At 37.0% G+C, this 13,056-nt stretch overlaps 1 long non-coding RNA gene across 1 annotated transcript in view; it reads right to left on the bottom strand.

Annotated features, from left to right (window-relative positions):
- Positions 1–12,810, bottom strand: part of LOC107668178 (uncharacterized) — a 21,397-nt gene extending 8,587 nt beyond the window's left edge. The window contains exon 1 of the long non-coding RNA XR_001631863.1: positions 12,727–12,810. This is a non-coding gene — a long non-coding RNA (uncharacterized LOC107668178). The remainder of the gene's footprint in view (positions 1–12,726) is intronic.
- Positions 12,811–13,056: the final 246 nt, after the last annotated feature.

Below are 13,056 nucleotides of genomic sequence, written 5' to 3'. Positions count from 1 at the left end.
TACTGTAAATAAAATACAGTAAAGACATTATTGTACTGTAAATGCAATTACAGTACTAATACTGTAAACATTTTTACAGTAAATTACTGGCATCCAGCTGCCAGTAAGTTACTGTAAAATTTACAGCAACCTATTTACAGTGCAGCCAATCAAATTCTAGCTTGCCATGAACATACTTTCCAGTTTTTTGTGCAGTATAGAGTAGACGGTCAGCAAACGGACTATCATTCCCATCACTCTCTCTCTCTTTCTCAGCCTGTCACTGGTGTGGATGTTATGACACTGATCAGCCCCACAATGGCACTTCAGTGTGTCTCACTTCAGCGCTGCTCGTCATGCCAATCCAGCCGAACAACCCACAAAGTCAGGGAGGCAGTGGAGCAATCGCACCGTGGGATGAACCCAATAAATATGCACATTTTCATTATCCCTACAGGGGCAATGAATGAATTTAAAGTCTACACGATACTCAGAAATCTAAAGCACTGTCACAAAGCAAAAAAGTGTCTTAACACCTATTCATCATGTTCTACAAAGCATAAATTAGGTCAAACCTGTCCCTGTTATATTTGGATTCTGAAAATGTAGGTGCTTATCAGTCTTGTGATCAGATTTCACAGCATCAGTCTCTAAAAATGTGATTTGCTGCTGTAATACACAGTATGGACCACATGAAGGCTGTCACAAATGCCTTTTATTGAGACTTTTATGCTGTAAATATTAAACAAAAAAAATAGAGTACAAACAAATTGGACCTGTTCCCTAAGGCAAGTGACCGCTGCTTTATTATTATTCATTTCTTTCTATCTGTCTCTTAGCGTCATTGTTTTGGGAGCTGTTTCAAGGGGCTTAACAACAAGAGCTTGCGGTTATTATTTCCAAGCAGCACTGAGAATATTAATCCATTCCTAGATATTGCATCAATACTTTAAATAAACCTTTCTTTGTCTGTCTCCCTCCCAGCACAAAAACAGAAAAGAAATCACCCATGGTGAAGAACAGCAGAAGATATGTGGCAGTTGCTGTAAATATTTCAGAGTCCTCATGGCTGGCACAGACACTAAAAAGCTGTTCCATTGAGCTGCTGTTTTACCCTTCCTTACAGAGGAAGGGGCGTCTAAATGTCTTCGAATACATCAGGAAGATGGACACTTACAACCATTGTAATATCCAGTCATACTCATACAAACCTGAAGTACATGTCCAGCCCAGTTACAGTTTAAGTACTCTTGTTATTCAAATATAACCAAGCATAGAAGGACTATTTTGTATCACTATTTTTGTATTATTATTATTATTATTACAGGGTACATAGTGTAATGTTATTGACTACAAAAATGTACCATTAACCAGCATATCATAGGTTTTTCTGACAAATTTTAAGAAGTCCATAAAACACAAAAGTATGAATAAAACAGCAAAAATGTAAATGCTAACATAAATATGAATCGATTTTTCTCTTGGACAATACATTTTGTCAGTAAAAAAAAAAAATCACATCTAGCCCCAATAAAAATGAAAAATGTATGAAAAATATTGGTAATAACTCTGCGTCCAGTTTTTAAAACACACACAGATGTAGAAGTTCTTAATTTAGACTTTTCCTTTGGAATCAAACCAGAAGTGAGGAACCAAGACTGTGTAAAGTCTCATTTGTCATTCAACACTACTTACATTCAGAAACGTTTTTCTGCAACAAAATCAAATAGAGAAAATTAACACAAAACTGCATTAAAAGAGATAGATCATGCAAAAATGAAAATTCTGTCATCATTGTTCCAAACCTGTATGATTTTTTTTTTCTCTGCAGAACATAAAAATATATATTTGAAATATGTGGGTAAACAAACAGTTGCTGGTCACCACTGACTTCCATAGTATGGGGAAAAAATACTATGGAAGTCAATGGGGACCAGCAACTCTTTGATTACCAACATTCTTCAAAATATCTTCTTTTGTGTTCAGCAGAAAAAAAGAAATTCATACAGATTTGTCACAACTTGAGGGTGAGCAAATTTTATTTTTTAGGGTGAAATATATAGTTCAGTCATGAAACAATTGATGGCGCAGGCTGACGGGATGTTAACATAACTGATGATATCCAGAGAGTTAAACTACTTGGCACAAGCTGATTGGTTCATGCTGCATACGCAGCCAATGAGCTTACTGCCTGTGAGTGAGTGAGTGAAGTGACGTGTGGCCAAGTATGGTGACCCATACTTGGAATTTGTGCTCTGCATTTAACCCATCCAAGTGCACACACACACAGCAGTGAACACACATACACACACCGTGAGCAGTGGGCAGCCAATGCTGTGGCGCCCGGGGAGCAGTTGGGGGTTCGGTGCCTTGCTCAAGGGTCTCACCTCAGTCGTGGTATTGAAGGTGGAGAGTGCTGGATATTCACTCCCCCCACCTACAATCCCTGCCGGACCTAAGACTTGAACCCGCGACCTTCGGGTTACAAGTCTGACTCTCTATCCATTAAGCCACGATATATGGCTGGCTAGCATTCACTAGAGATTCCTGCAGCGCAGAGTTTCTCTGAAACCCTCCACCTTCCCCAGCTCCACCTCACCACCTGTATAGATCTGCTACAGTTTATTTTATATGCTATTTGTGCAGCAGCAGTATGTCTTAAATACTCACAGCACCGTATTGCCATATGCACTGGCAGTAGCAAATTCCTGTGCTTGCTTGCAGCAGCAGCAATAATCTACAACTACAGCATTAACCAACAGCAGCAGCAATTCAGCAGCAGCAGCAGCGTAGCAGATCTATTCCGCCAAGACCAAATACATTAACACTGTCATATCCATCACCATGCTAAAATCCTCAGAGAATTGTCATGATTGAACTATCACTTTAATTTAATTTAATAATGTAATTTAGTTTATTTCTTGATTTTAGTTGGCCATTTATTTCATGTATTTATTAATGTATTAAAATATGTACATTTATATAAACAAATGTAGACTTTGTTTTTTTTCTCAAGTTAACTGTGACGGCGGTATTAACAGCTCAATTTAAAATAAATATCTGAGGGGTCTCACAGAAATCATCCATTAGCCTTCCTTTTCAGGGATAGTTTGATAGACTCTACTCTGTACTTTCAAAGTCTTGTGCTCTTTGGATTTTCAGACCTACAACCACAAGTCAATAGAAAAGCCTCTTTCTTTGCTTACAGGTCAGTAAATACAGAAAGAGAGAGAGAGAGAGAGAGAGAGAGAGAGAGAGAGAGAGAGAGAGAGAGAATGAGTGCCTCCATATCTCAAACTAACTCCCAGTAATATAGTCTGGTCACAGCAACCCAAAACAGAAGTGGTCTCTAAGAATGCATAGCGTGTGCTACTCTCTCCACCATACAGACTCCTCCATATGCGCTTCCTGATGAGCACCAAAAATCGCTTTTTCAAGGGTATCTCACTTTCGGCTTCTCCTGTGTCATGATTGATGCAAGACGCTCCTAGCCAAGTACTCATTGTTTTTAAGACCACATACCTGTGTTATGAATGTTGCATAAGTTAGATAATAAGGAGAGAGAATTTGCTTGCAGATGGAATAGAGGCTGGACACGTGCATTCAATATTAATCCTCTATTTGTGGGGAAACTCCAAGAGATGAGTGCCGGAGAGAAGAACAGACATTGGTGAAAGGACTTATTAAAAGAGCAGATGTGCATCTCTGATACTTTTTCTTTCTTTCACCTCTTGCACCACAACCATCCTTGCCCAAACTTTCCTTGGGAAAAGCATCAACTAAAAGGACAAACCAAACAAATCTACCATATTGCGGTGTACACGGGGAATATCTGCTACGACAGTCCCTCTCGCCCCTGTTTATGGGGAGGAGAGATTTATCAATATAACATGTGCTGTGCTGTTAGCTGACAAGCTGTGAAACTCCCACAGCCCTGAACCCAGTGAGCAATGAGAATTCTGGGAGAATGTGAGGCTCTTGGAGGTGTTCATACCTTCACTGAACTGTGACCAGGAGAGAAAGAAAGAAGGAACAGTGAAAGACAAATTGATAGGAAGAGGAAAGGAAAAGTGTTATGAATCCTCAAGAATCATGGAACTTAACCCTTTGACGCGTACGATCACACCGGTGTGATCAGTTGTTTGTGAATATTTTGAATAAAACAGGAAAAACGAAATAAAAGCGATCCATGTGTCACACAGATCTATTGTGGCTGCGTTGTGTCACATGACAAGCATGACGCGTCGCCATGGAAACAATAAGGCGATACATTTTAAAATAACGGTCGCCAAAAAAAAACTCACGCTGGGGGCTCAGCTAGAATATTTTAAACTCACGTGCGAAAGGGTTAAATGCAATCAAGAGAATCTGAGGATGTTAATGACAAGTGGAAAAAGTCATTATCAAAGTTGCGGCTCTGTTTCTCACTTATTCTCTTCTCACATAAAAATTATTTTCTAAAAATATAGTATATAATATCTAGATATACACAGTACACACATTTGTATGTAATATAAATATATAAATAATATAAAATAATTATATTTTCTCAAAAACAGTAAAAAAAAATTATAAATTAAAATATATTATAATAAATAATAATGATAAAACTTACCTCCTTCCTAGCACATCGAACCTACTATGAAAAAATGGCTTGTCTGTACACATCTTCAATAGAGAGAGAGAGAAAAAAAATCAGACAGCACTGCATTTAATTTTAAGAGTCTTAAAGGCACACCAGTGCAAAACAAACAAACAAAAAACAACAAATAAAGTCTGTTAAATTCTAAGGTTCTAAGAGAATCTACTTTTGGTGAGAAACACTTCTAACATTATAGTTACACAAGTGGACACCAGGGTAATAAACTATGCTATGACCCATTTAAGATGACATGACAGAGCATGTCAGGACGTCATTCGGCACCTCAGCTGAGTAAGATACAGTAGGCGTCATGAGCGGTGGAAAACTAAACTTTACTGTCTGCTTAATGGACCTGAACAGGAGTCATGACGGACACACTCAGTACCTTATATTGCCCGACTGCAGTTACACTACTGTTTGCTAGCATCAGTGCCAGTGGAATCTATGCACAAAGTGTCTCATTCAGAGTAATTCAGATGAGACGGCACTAAAGCAATGAGAGTGCATAAGCAGACAGCAGTTTCCAGATGCATACTAATAACTTTCTCACTGAAAGCCATTTTCTTAATAAGTATTTTTTTTTTCTAGTAAAAAAAAATCTTTACTTAATATTTTAAAATCTTGAATTAAGTTTATTTTATAATTGTGCTTAAAACAAAATTTCTTGAAATTTAAAAAAATGATATGCATTTATTACATAATAGGCAGATTTTTCATTTGTTTACACTTAAAGGGATAGTTCACCTAAAAATGAAAATTACCCCATGATTTACACACCTTCAAGCCATCCTAGGTGTATATGATTTCTTCTTTCAGATGAATACAACCATCCATCATAAAAAGTGCTCCACACGGCTCCGGGGGGAGGTTAATAAAGGCCTTTTGAAGCGAATCGATGCATTTGTGTAAGAAAATGATCCATATTTAAAACTTTATAAACTGTAATCTCTAACTTCCGCTAACTGTCATATGCATGTTCACTAGAGAGTGGTGTTCCAGTGGATGACGTAGGATGTAAGCGTAGCATAAACTCTGGTAAGCTTAAGCTTTTTTTTTGGGGTGAACTATCCCTTTAAAACCAGTGAAAATACACTGGGGATAGTGCATGTCTGATCACATGGTAATGTATTCATACTACAATCAGGCTACGGGGGAATTAAGGCCACTAAGACATGATTCTTGATCTAGTGAATCTTATTAAAACAAACAACCTCATGCAAATTGCATTAGGCCTGTTTTAGTGCATTACCAGAGTCTGTATAATGCATGAACTCATGGATAATACACCTCTTTTTCAGCTAGTAAAAGACAGATTCAATTAATTCAGAAATCAGGGGACAGAAAAACAGTTACCACTAAAAATATTTATATATTTAGTCATTTTTAGTCACATTTAGTCTGTTTGTTTGACAAGTGCATCTTTTTTATGTGTAAAAAGTAAGTGGCATCAGAGCAGTGGTGCGGACAACACTTGTCATAATGCAAATTAAAGAAAAGTAATGTGAGAATGTACAATGTAAATAAGCTGCCATAAAAATAAAAGTCTAAGCTTTGCTGAGGATGCTGAGGACAGTGTGTTGATCAAACAAGCAGAAAAAAATAATAAGATTACATTTCCACAACAGAAAAAAAGTTTGTGGTGCAGTGGCTGGTTAGTGCACATGTTGAGCTCAGGTGCCCATGTGGCTGACAAAGGTTTGTTTCCTGCTTTTTATGGAAACATTACCTAACAAAATTTTACCTAATAATCTCCATCCAATATCTTGACTCTATTTGATGAAGTGGAAAAAGTACTGATAAGATTAAGCATCAAGAACAGAAGCTAACGCTTTTCTACTTATCAGAAAGGATTAAGCACACTTGCATGTTAAACCAAGGCAGTTACATCAACCTACATCCTTCTTCCATTTCCTGTTTTCAAGCATTTCATCAGAAATGAGGGCATCTGCTTGATTTTCTCAGGGACAGGACATATATGTGTAACCTTGAGACAAGTCTCTCAGTAACGTGTTACTGCACCATAAAACAGAGCTTATTATACAGCATACAAATCGTGACACATTTTTCTTTTAGTCTACCATTCTGTTTAAATTCAAAATAATGCTGATCAATAAGGAAGTAAATAAATAAACAAAACAAGAATTAAAAAAAATAAATAAGATAATGAAGTAATAAAATTAAATAAAATTAAATAAAAAGTGATTCAGTCAAATCAGGTTGTGCTCATTATTTGCAGTAGACAAAATATTAGAATGTGGGTGAAATTACAAGTCATTCACTTTGTCATAACAATTGGCATATTTAATATATTGTATTATATAGAATACAAATATATAGAATATATAGAAATAACTATTATAACATTTTTTGTCAGATTTGTTTTATGCAGTTTTAATGCATCCTAAATTATAATAAGGTCTACATTTTATTTAAATACACACATAAAACACAGTAATTGCATATTCTGCAGTAAAAAGTTGGTAAAAGCACTTTTCTTCTGTAGCCTGTACGTAATTTCATGCAAACTACAGTATATGAGGGGATAAAGTAAAAAAAAAAAAAAAACACTTTTAATGGAAGTCAATGGCTGCCAGCAACTGTTTGGTTACCAACATTCTTCAAAATATCATGTTCAACAGAAGAACGAAATTCAACGAAGAACGAAAGTCTACACAATTGACTTGAAGTGACATGAACCAAAAACCTCAATGTCTTCGACAGACCTCATGAGCTGACCATCATGGCCTGGGGCAGCAGGGGAACTCAGTCATATTATGGTTTGGTGACTCTTAAAAAAGAGAGAGTTCGACTGGATAGTTGTGGCATGGAGCCACTGCTCGCTGGCGGACGAGAAGCAATTTTTCAGCGGTTCTGAGCACTCAGTCTCTCTGTCCGCTGTCGGGGTCTCGAAAGGTCACCATGGCTGCATGGACATTGAGCTTTGGAGCAGCCGCTGTGAATTGACTTTGATTCGGTTGGCTTTAAAGAAACAAATGGCGGGCCCAGGGTGTCCAACTCTAATGTCTTTCTCATTGTTCAAATACACAGAGCAAAGATTCAACCCCTTTCTTCTTTGGTGTGCTATAAAAATAAACATTGCTCTCTTCCAGCATTATCAATATGACGGTTCCGTTAAGACGTGTGTTTATATGTGCACATAGTCCATTGAGATTTCACAGCAGAAAACATTCTGCATGGGCCTCCATTAAGAATTGATGCTCAGAGCTATATTCAAAGTCATTTTGTACTTCATTATAAAGTATCTGTTTTTCTTTGCCTTTAATAAAGTCTCGCATGCACCCTGAGGATGCTTGAAAAATAAAAGTTAAAATAATATGTCACTCTAAAACAACAAATGAATCAATTTCCTCTCTTCTTGGCTCTCCATGTTGCTAACAATTTTCATTAATTACAGGAATACAGGCAGGTAATAATAGTGGCACAAACTATAAAGAAAAGGATAAAATGTGATAAAATGATTTCTAATAAATATTATTACATATTTAGCATATGTATGATATACATAACAATTATGGTTTATGATAAATAGTTTTTAATACAAAAAACATTCTTGTCACAGAAAAGGTGTATTCAAGCCACTGTTTGTATCAGTTTCATTTTTAGATATATTTTAATAAATTAATAGATAGAACAGTAATGTGCCTGTCATTCATTAAATGGCTCAAAATAGGAACCAACAGGAACAACAGAGGTGTAGTTATCTGTCCCCCACCCCAAAAAAAAATCTGAATTACTAAGTGGTAGCTGAGCTGAGCACTCCTCAGGCCAGGGGTATCTTCAGTTTCTCTCTGGGGAGGTAATTTAGAGGTAAAAGTTAAGCTTGTGCTCAGGCACGTGCACAGGTAGGGCTCAACCTGTGCAGAGCACATGCCCTTTTTGTCCTTACACTCCGAAGTGCCCTTTTTTTTTTGTTTTGTTTTTTTGTTCTTCTTCAATAAATCAATGCTATCACCCTTTACGTCTGTCTGTCTGTTTTACAAATATATTTAGCGAATGAAAGGTATTAAAAAGAGTTTGTGACTAAATCTTGTTGGATCCGCTCAAACTGTCAGTCAAACCTCATAACTCCACCCCCTGTCTTGACTGACTGAGTGCAGTGAACTGAAGTAAATAAATATCTTCTTGTTTGTATAAGTACAGCGTTGTCTTTACGCAAGAAACACTAGTATGTCTACTGTATAAAGGCTCATGTTTTATGCATTTGAGGTCTGAGACCGGACCTGCGGAGAGAGGGCATTTGCCATCTAAATTAGTCATAGCCAATAGCCTACACTTAAATAGCATTTGCATACACTAGCATTTCATCTTTTATAAAATGATGCCAAACGTATTTTACAACAGGAAAAACTGAGCGCCCATATAGCTACAACAAACTTTGTAACCTGTTGATCAAAACATAATGTGATGCTGCCGTTTTAATGATGGACAAATTGCACATTTTGCACACACATTCGCCGGTCAAAAACCCGGCCATAACTGCATTTGAGTTTGACACAAAGCGACTGAGTGTTCCTCGTCAGCTAGGTAAAATATATTTCTAAGAAAATTCTTCTTTGATTTATGATGGCTATCTGCTGATACACTTATTAACATTTAATCATATTATATATGGTCACACTCACAGCATGGTTAATGTTTACGATGTTAATATGCATGTATTTGCTAGCTAGCTAATTTTTGAATGTAGTATTCTATACTCTCCGCTTATCATTAAGATGTGACCAGTAAAAAAAGGGGGAGGGGGGGTGCCCTTTTTCAGTTTCAGCACATGCCCCTCAAAAGGTCTGTGCACGGCCCTGCTTGTGCTGTAGGACTAGACAAGCGCACAGATGATTGACTGACATGGTAACAGCGCTTCCTGCTAGAATACAGCCAGTGGAAAGTAACAGTTAACGCATAAGAAAATGCAACTAAAAATGCATCTGAAATCTTCATATCTGATAGTAAACCCTGAAGCCCTGACCTCCCTCCTTTCCCAGATGTGTGAATGCACACGCAAAGGCACTGCATGTAAACTGTCAAAGTAAAAACACCAGCCACGTCCTGAGGGGCGATCCATACTGCACAGGCCATATTAACCCAGCTGTCTGGCTTCTGGTCCTGTGTGTCTCTCAAAGCCCTGGAAACCCTCCTCTAGCCCTATGTGTGCAGCAGCGACAAACACAACCTTCTGTAATCAGATACATTTGCGAGTGGAACAATGAGAAATATGCAGCGCAGGACTTGTAGTTATTAATATAGATCTGAATGGATCACGAAAAGTGAAAAAGCGAAAAGTGAAAAGCCAGATCAAATCAGGGCTCCAGACAAAAAAATTGAGTAAGGAGCCGTTGGCTCCTATAAGAAAAAAACTTAGGCGCCAAATTATTTTTTTAGGTGCCACAGAATAAATGTGTTTTACTTATTTTATTATTATTATTATTTTATTATTATTTTTTTTTTACATTTTAACATTTCAATCATACTGTCATGTGTTTATGTCTAATTTTTCTTGACTTTATCAGCATTTTAATCCATCTTGTAGATGACCTGGGAACTAAGGTTCACTTAAATGTCTTCTCCAACTTGAAATATACAGTCACGCATTTTTTATTACACAGAATATGTACCAATATCATGGACCATAAGCATCACTTGGCCACTGAGTGTAGTATGGGCTCCTCCTCAATGCATCCTGTAAATGCTGTCATACACTCTTAAAAATAAAAGTGCTTCACGATGCCATAGAAGAACCTTTTTGTCTAAATGGTTCCATAAAGAACCTTTAACATCTGAAGAACCTTTACATTTCACAAAAGGTTCTTTGTGGCGAAAGAAGGTTCTTCAGATTATAAAAAGTTGAGAAAGAGATGGTTCTTTAAGAACCTTTGACTGAATGGTTCTTTGTGGAACCAAAAATGGTTCTGTGAAGAACCTTTTAAGCACCTTTATTTTTAAGAGTGTATGTCTTTCACACTTTCAGTCTGTTTTTCTTAATTAGTAAAATGCTATTTTATAGGAGGAGTTGAATCATGTAGACAACAGGTTAAGTAAAAATATTAAAATGTGCATAAATATAGCAAAATGCTCCTCTTTATAGTTATTTTTCTAGCTGACTGATGAGCTTATGGCCACCGAATGGTTATTCTGAGGTAAATGTACCTATATTACGTTGCAATGTTTACAAGCTTTACACGTTTTCCGCAATTTGAAACACTGAATGAGCTTTTACAAGAGACATTTCAGTAAGTTGATCACACAGCTGACAGCTTTACCTGTTGTAGTTTGTGCACGAAATAGACGCTGCTTTTCTGCACTTTCACTTCGCACGTCTCCGTCATTTCGATCTCTCTCGCGCTGCACAACTGAGCTGCGTTAATCAAGTGTGTGTCAGCAGCGCTGCACTGCTGCAGAGATGAGGACATTTTGAAACTCTTTTTTTCCACTAAAACGTTGATGCGCATCGTCTCAGTTTAATATGCGAACATAACAAAAGATGTGATCGCAAAACAATCAGGAAAAAAGGCATTACATGCAAATTTTTAACTTATAACATGTAAATACATAGCCCTAGGCGCCAGTGGCGACATCAGCAAAAACTTCACTCGCAATTTAATATTTTTGGTCGCAAATGCGACCGTTTTAGTCGCAGTTTGGAGCCCTGCCAATGCTACAAAATTTCCCAAATAGCTAAAATACCATTTAAAAGTTTGAGGTTGGTAAGATTTTTTATGTTTAAATAAGGCTATTATGCTCACCAAGACATTTATTTGAATAGAAATCTTTAGTACCTTAATAAATGTTTTTACTGTCCAAAAACATTTACTAAAAACTCGTTACCCCAAACGTTTGTGTATTTGGCTAATATATTACACAATAAAATTGCTCTTGGCCTAAGTGATGTCAGAAAAAAAAGTGGACTCATTTTAGATTAATAATTCTAATAATTGATGTTAACAACCCATGTTACATAATGGAACCATTTTGACTGCTAAACCACTGCTAAAAGAGTTATTTGGCTAATGTTAATTGCATGTGTGGCTAAGCAGAAAAGTCCTTTCAGAGGAGAAGCAAGTTATTAGATTTGAATTAGATTATGAAATAACAATGCACTGATGAATAGTTCTCAATAAGACCAGGAAATTAAAAGTAAAAAGGATCAGTACTGATTTCATGTTCATTTTAAAAGCTGAAACCGTAATTCCTTAGTACTAGCTATCAAATGTACAGTTCCTTAGACACCTTTAATTAGATGAAATAACATCAACAATATTTAATTACATCAGTAGCACCTCAGAAGACTCCATTAGGTCAATTTTGTGATTCAGTTATTAGTCTCCAAACACCCAGGCTAATTTATCACACAGCTAATCACACTGTCCAGGCTGACATAAGGCTCAAAACAATATATTTAACAACATCAGCTTGACATACTCTATTATACAGTTCTAATATTCTGATGAAGTAATACTGTAGATTTAGATCTCAACAATAACAATGCTAATCTAGCAGTTCTTTCGAATGTTATTCTGTACATTGCATAGAAAAGTGAATGCAGAATATGTCCATCTGCCAAATCAACAAAAAGGACTCCAAGTTTTTTTCTAATGTGCTTTTGGCATATATTTGAGCTCATGCTTGTCTTTCTATTCCAGTTTGGCATGCCAATATGGTCATAAAACACAAAGGGATAGGGCATTCTCAGAAATGAATGACACATCACCTTCCTAATATCCGACTGACTTCAATTCTTCTTATTGTGTTTAGCCAGAGAAACAAACTAATTTCCCCTCCAACCACAAACAGTCTCTGTTGGCAATAGGGTCAAAAGACTCAATTAACACCCAAAGAAGAGGGAAAAATTGTACAAAGATGTACTGTGACAGCAGAGAAAAGGAAAAACGAACCCTGCAAATGACTGCGGTAAATTGAGCTCTGATGATGTTTTTATTTTCAAGAGATGCTGTTCAGAGAAAGAGAGTAATTGATGGGTTTTGATGAAGGATCCCAAAAAGCTCAGTGAAGCTTTTATGAGTCGACGACCCTTTTAGAATCGCATGGACAAATCTGTAAGCAACTTTAGATCTTATTCCTCACATTCTCACTGGGACGATTTTGCTCGAACTATTTCCCAGTACCATTTAAAGGGTTGCATTCGCACCGACAGTGTGTACTAAGAAGTGACGTAAGCCGGTCGACAACGGAAACAAAGAAGAACAACATTAACAACAGGCGGATGGAGGACGCTGTGATCGGAGCTGTGTTTTTGTTGTGTCTCGCGGGTTTCACAATAATGGACATGGAAAGTCGACGTATACGTAAAGCGATTGAAAGAACGGAAAGGAGGACTAAGAATCTCCAACGACAACTGGCAGTGCTACATTTGCTACAAGTGCCTGCACTTCAGCGTCCGTCCATCTATCGCTGTTCTCCAT

The sequence above is a fragment of the Sinocyclocheilus anshuiensis genome, unplaced genomic scaffold, assembly GCF_001515605.1.
Source record: "Sinocyclocheilus anshuiensis isolate Anshui unplaced genomic scaffold, SAMN03320099.WGS_v1.1 scaffold3048, whole genome shotgun sequence".
Taxonomy (NCBI): domain Eukaryota; kingdom Metazoa; phylum Chordata; class Actinopteri; order Cypriniformes; family Cyprinidae; genus Sinocyclocheilus; species Sinocyclocheilus anshuiensis.
Note: the sequence above shows the minus strand (reverse complement) of the source record. Positions and strands in the feature narration are given on the sequence as shown.